The following is a 6,554-nucleotide window of genomic DNA, read 5'->3' on the forward strand; positions in this document are numbered from 1 at the left end:
GAAGCACACTACAGAGTGACGGCATTGTCCCACCTGTGTCCCAGGGTGCAGGTCCTTGTCAACTACCTGTCTTCCCATCATCTCATACCTGCATCTGTGGAGACAATACGTTCACATTATTCAGGCTCAGTTTGTTCTCTACTACCTGGCAGGGTTTTTCAGTAGAATACAGTAAGGTTATATTTGGTCAAATGTAGGAGACATAAAACAAACCCGCTGTTTGCTTTTTATTTAAAGTCAGTTTTGGATACTAGTCTCAGGAGTAGCTGTGCTATCTGCAGTTGTATGGACCTGTGACTGACACTCTGCTCTCAGTCTTGTGACCGGGCTGTGAGATGGGGATTTAGAGCCCCTGTTTTCCATTTCTTATTCTTTGGTTAAAACAGCAAGGCAGCAGATACTTAAAAAGAGAAATAAAATGCAAGCAATTTTATGAACTGAGGAAGAGGGGTGATAAACTGGGGAAAAAAAAAAAAAAAGAATTAAAATCACATGTCTTTAACTGTGCTTAATCACAACTTAAACTGTTACAATGAACTAAAGTTAAAAACCATGTTGATACATTTTTGCCAAACTTCTGGCTCTTGGACACACCCTTGGGTTTTGTACCTAAATATAAACTAGCTTTTACTATAACTAAGCATCATCAAGCTATTCTACTACATAAAACTTTTTTGCCCATACAAGGAATTTTCCAGAACACAAAATACTTTTTTGGTAACCGTTTTCCCTAAAAAAAAAAAAAAAAAAAAAAAAGAATAATAAATAAAATAAAATTAAAAAATATTATGATTCATTTTGGTGTATTTCAGAATTTAAAGTCTGAGAGTGTGGTTTATTTCAGATATTTTTGTAATAGTAAAATTCCTATTTCCGAAGATCTTTTCTTCTCTATGGATATTGCTGATATTTTTTCCTCTGAGAATAGTCTTTTCTGTGAATGTAACACCAGATATATTTACATAATATCGATACAATGAAAAGTTGAATTTCATAATCTGTGAAATTAAACCCTCCAAAGAATTAGCCTAATCAGGCATCATTCATGATACTCTTGGCAGAAAACACAGTGATTGCACATTATGGAGACCAAACTGTTTCTCCATCTTCTCTGTAAGCAGAATCCTCTGTGCCATGGTGTGATATGGCACATGGAGGAATTTCCGTCATAATGCAATTAGAAGCAAGAAATGCCTTTCTGAACCATTCCTCTCATACAGTCCGTAACCATCTATTTTCCATATTCAGTTTCTTACTCCAAGCAATCTCCATCATACTCTATAGATGCATTTCCAAATGATTTCTAAATACCAAAGGACATAACATTCTCACATTAGCTTCTCCTGCAAGTTTTTTTGGGAAATGGCAGACAACACAGGGAAAGCAGATGTTGTGTCCTAGGGGTTTGTTTCCTTTGACCGTATTTTTCATTGCAACTATGACTTAATTTCACACATTTCCAGTTAAATTCATTTTATCGGAAAAGTATGTTCTTGGTTTCTCATTTTAGCCATGACTCAAATGTTCTGGTGATCTTCTCATTAGCATCCCTTTTTAATGATGTTTCATGGACACAATCCAGTCACATTGCTTCAAATAAAGGAACACGTGAAAGCTGATGAAAAGAGGGGCATCTTAACTGTGAATTTTGTCAAACCTCTTGTGACAAGTTATGCAAAGGTTTGTTTTTTCTTTGTGACCTTTTCACTTGGAAGTATTTGGAATCTTACTGAAAATAATACTAAACTGGTAAATCATGTCAATTCATGTCATTACAAAATCATCAGTTTCTAACCTCAAGTACAGAGGACAGAAAACTCTCCACAATTATCAGCAGCTGCCAGAAGATGGGTTCCTGAGGGACTCCATTGTTAGATGCTGATCCGAGGAAACACGCTTTCTGAGGGGAGACAGAAAGTTTCATTTACTTAGTTTACCTGGAAGAATGGGATGAGACATCTTGGCAATAGCATGGAACGGAAAAACAACTTAACACTATCTTTAAAACATCTGCTCCATATGGAAGGACCACAACACCTCTTTTCAGTCTTCTCTTTTCTAGACTAAGCAAACTTAACTTTTGAACCTGTCTCAGTGGGACACACTTCCAGACTCTGGCTCTTTCCTTGTGAACTATCCAGTTCATCTGTGTTCCTCTCAGAACAATAGTGCTGAAAGCAAACACAAGTTCTCCTGCAGAGCACAGAGGAATCTTGCTCAGACTTGACGGTATCTCAGCAGATGTAACAGTACTGTATTGCTCACTTGCCTTCAGTTCGTGGCTTTTTAGGATGAGCAGTGCTATGCTATACCATACCATACCATGTGCTGTTTTGCTGTACACTTTCCTGATGGGCAAAGCACTGGACATTATTAAATTGACTGTTTGACTTCAAACTGCCTCTCCAGTTTGCTATGATCATCAAAATTTTAAAGTATTTGTCAACCCTTTTTCATTTTGACATGTTCGCAGATTTTTTTGTACTCTTTCCTCCTTCATACACCTGATGGCTTTTCGGACAAGAATGAAACACGGGACAGAATCAGCTTGAAATAGCCTTCTGGTTTAACACAGTTTCATCTAATCATACAAGTGTTCAGTAACTAATGAAGCTGATAATAATACAACCTTTTTTGTTTTAATAAAGTGATTATTGTCACAGCTCATTGCAACTTGTCATTGCTCTGATACCTCCCCATTAATTTGTCACAGTTCTGGCTCTGACTTCATGTTATTCTTCCATCCTTGGAAAGCATTGCATTATTCATTGTATGTACTATATACTTACACAGCCTGTGCTTCTAGGCTGTGTACATCAAGCTTTTCTTTCACAAACGTCAAAGGGTCCGTCACCCCTTTAAACAACAGTACCGTTTAATGTTGGCATCAAGGGTAAACCACAAAAGAATGAAAGATAATTTAAAAAAGATATTTTCTACATATATGTTTGTTTAATCTTCTAGATCACATCAGTCCTGTGTGCCATCTTGAGTGCAGCTGCCTTGGGATAAGAAATTTGTTACTGCAGCTCACCTGGAACTGTTTTCTCCACTACACCAGGAATTACCACCCCCTCCAGTCTCGTGGCATTTCTTCACGTGGAGCTGCCCCCTCGCCTGGTTCTCCCAAATGTCCTAGGTTAGCAGAAACATCCTTTACACCCAAATCATACTGACAGAATGGGGGTAAGTAGCAATTACATGTCCTGTTGTCCTGGCATATTGGGAAGAGCAGTAAATTCTTGTAGCAGGACCCAGCCATCCAGCCAGCTTAGGGCTGGAGACCCATCCCCACAGCCCCTCTTTCAGGCCAGCTACTGCCAGAATGGGTGTGACCTCAAGCCTTCTTTTTTCCCTTGTTTTGGATTAATGGCAGTCCAATAGGTTTTGGCAAGAACTGTTGTACACAAAAACCAGAACAGTCCCACTTCAGCTACAGATTACACTGGGCTTTTGCTCTGCTCTGTCCTACATTGGACCAACCTCCTGACTGCCCTTGAGGGAAAATAGTTGGCCAAACTCATCTTCCTAAAAAGATCTGTCTGGTATTACAATAGAGTGGTATAACAGTGGAAGAAAAAAAAAAGAATTAAACCCTGATATTTTCTATCCTTGCTTTCTTATGTGAAAGCTGTCAGGAAAATTTAACAGGAGAAAACAAGTGTAAAACCACTTACTTCTTCAGAAAGATGTATAATTCCTGCTAACATTTCCACAGTTGCATATGTTTGCTTTTTCTGTCTCCTTTGGCAGCAGGAGACATGGAAGAGGCTTTTTTATTTTTTTTTTTAATACAAGGAATGTGTCTGTCCTTTTGATCCAAGTCTACAAGTGCACATACACGAGAACGAGTTAAATGTCTTCAGACCTTACGTACTTTTATTTGTGTGTGTGTATCTCATGACTTACTCAAAGCACTTACACATTGTGTCACCAAAAGCAAAACAGACAGCCAAAGGGAAGAACAAGTAGGCTTTTAGGAAATACATGGTAAACTGCACAGAAAGAAGATGTCACTTCCTAGAGGTCTCTGCTGTCAGTGTGCACACAGAAGCCACACATCAAAAAGGCCTTTCTGTCTTTGCAGAGAGGATGAAGACACCTCAATTTCCTCTTCCTCTGCTTCTGGCAGCTTGAAGAAGTGACCTGTTCTGCACTGCCCTGTTCCTGCCATCTAGCAGGAACTAGAACCTGTGAACCTCTGGCAATTCTGTTTGTTGACCTTTTACCCACCTTGGTCAAATTAAATTACATTAACTGATGCATGAAATGGCCAGTTCCTTGTTAAGATCAAGATCTCTTTTGACTTGTTTTGGTGTATAATGCTTTATTGACTACTGCTATCCCACTCTACCCTGAGCTGTTTTCGTTATTCTACTGTGTCTTCCTCCATCCATGCATGTGTTCCTGAAGCCTTTTGTTCTTCTTCCTCGGTAATCTCATTGTTCCGATTCCAGGGATGTGATGACAAATTACAAATGTGTATTCCACTGAGTCCATGCATTCATTTCTTATCACATCTGTGCTTTAATAAACTGGAAATGACGGAACTCTTGAAGCACATATTTTTATTTAATTAAATATTTTTAAAATTGACTCACAGGAACAAGATCTGTCAATAGTGTTAGAAAAATTTCTTCCTATTCTTTCCCCATAATCTAATCCTTAATCGGCATGCAAGAGAAAAGACATAAAGATTTCAGTGCTGTCCATTCAGATTTCTTGCTCTGCCGCACCAAATCAACCGCAAACTGTATCAATGAATTCAGAATATTCATAATCAGCTCCCAGGCTGATATTACTACGTAAACCGATACTGCCTCAAGTGATGAATACCCAGCCAAAGCATATGGGTTTGTTTTCTTTATGTTGTAAGACTGCTGTTCCATTGATACATGAATACATCAGAATAGTTCCTGCCTTGAGATTACACAGAACAGCAATGCAGCTCTTTGGATGACAGTGGATCAGGGATGTCTGATCCCAGCTCTGGTTTTGAGGGACACTGTGGTAATACTTCTACCATTTCTTTTACAAGCAATATGGACACCTAGTGTAGAGTTACTAAAGCTCAAGCAGAAATGATCTTTGCTCTCGAAGCCTTTAAAGTCATGCGGCAAGAACTGCCATGATGTTGGTAAGGAACAGCAGATGTTTGTATTTCAGCACTTCCTTCTTATCTTCTTGATGGAGATAAATGCCCATAAGGAACAAGGTGGCCGTTGTCCTATGCACTTCAGTGGTGACCATCGAAGGTTGAACTGAGCTCTGGAAAGAGTCCAAGATACTTACATTGGTAAAACCCCAGGGGCAAATTTTGTAGGTGTTGTGCTATGACATGGAAATGAAAACAACAGTGAAAATCATAGCATCACTTTGATACAAACCAAGATAATTTATCCTTCTAATTTAGTACAGTTAGCATAAAGAGTATGTTCTATACCCAGATGTTATCTATAAATATGGAAAATGGTTGCCTAAAGAAAGCTAGTATTTTCCAGTGTAGCCCAGGCAGAAGAAGATGGTGCATTTTGGAGACAGGCAATCTGAGTCAAGGATATTTGAACAGGTTACACTAATAGTTGCTCTCTCAATATTATTCTCATCTCTGAAAGTACTTGGAAAAACAGAGGAAGAGTGGGGAATCTTTGTTTAAATTGAAAATAAATACAAAACCTTCTTTCTTATTAGAAATAAAAGTTACTTTGAAGGTTTTATTGTCAACTTATGATAAGTATGTCCTTCCATAGGCTTCAATGGAACCATGCACGTGTTGTAAAAAGCTAATGACGTCAACTTACGATATGTCCTTCCACAGGCTTCAGTGGAACCATGCACATGCTGTAAAAAGCTAACGACTAATGTAAACATTTGCTGTGTGTAAAGCTGCACTTTGTGCATGTCATATGGGGTGGCAGGCATTCAAGTATTATTCATGCTTGAACAGCTGTGACAAGAAATTTAATCTTTATTATTTGTGGAAGAGAAAGAGGTGAGGGGGAGATTCACTCTTTTTTAGCCTAGCATGATTGAGCAGCACATCTCTTGTGGGACTGCATCTCAGCTCACCTTCCAGTATCAGTGGTAAAGGATGGGTAGCAGTAGCACTGCGTGATTGTTGAGGATCATCAAGCCAGGATTTTAGCAGCGGTAGTGAAGGTAAGCAGTGTAGTGGAGGGATGATCCTGAGATCACCTTAGACCTCTGAGACACCAGTTTGCCCTCCCAAATTCTGTCCTCCCCATTTGTAAAAGAAAAATGATATCCAGCTGCCCGCCTTTACCTTACCTTGTGCTCTGAAGCAGGTGTTAAGATAACAAGAGTAGCAAGTTCTGCAAAGTTTTGTTACTGTATGTGTGCAGGTATGCTCGCATTTTGCATGTGCAGTTTTGTCACTGTACTTCTTCTATATGTATTTACAGAGAAGTTGGTGTCAGTTAAAAGAAAACCAAGTAAATATGTCCCTTTCCCCTTTACTTTTTTAGCATCAGATTGATTCATGTTGAGTTTTCATGCTGCAATATTTTCACCTAAAAACTGTGTTGCATTTTTAC

The sequence above is a fragment of the Lathamus discolor genome, chromosome Z (genome assembly GCF_037157495.1).
Source record: "Lathamus discolor isolate bLatDis1 chromosome Z, bLatDis1.hap1, whole genome shotgun sequence".
NCBI classification, from domain to species: domain Eukaryota; kingdom Metazoa; phylum Chordata; class Aves; order Psittaciformes; family Psittacidae; genus Lathamus; species Lathamus discolor.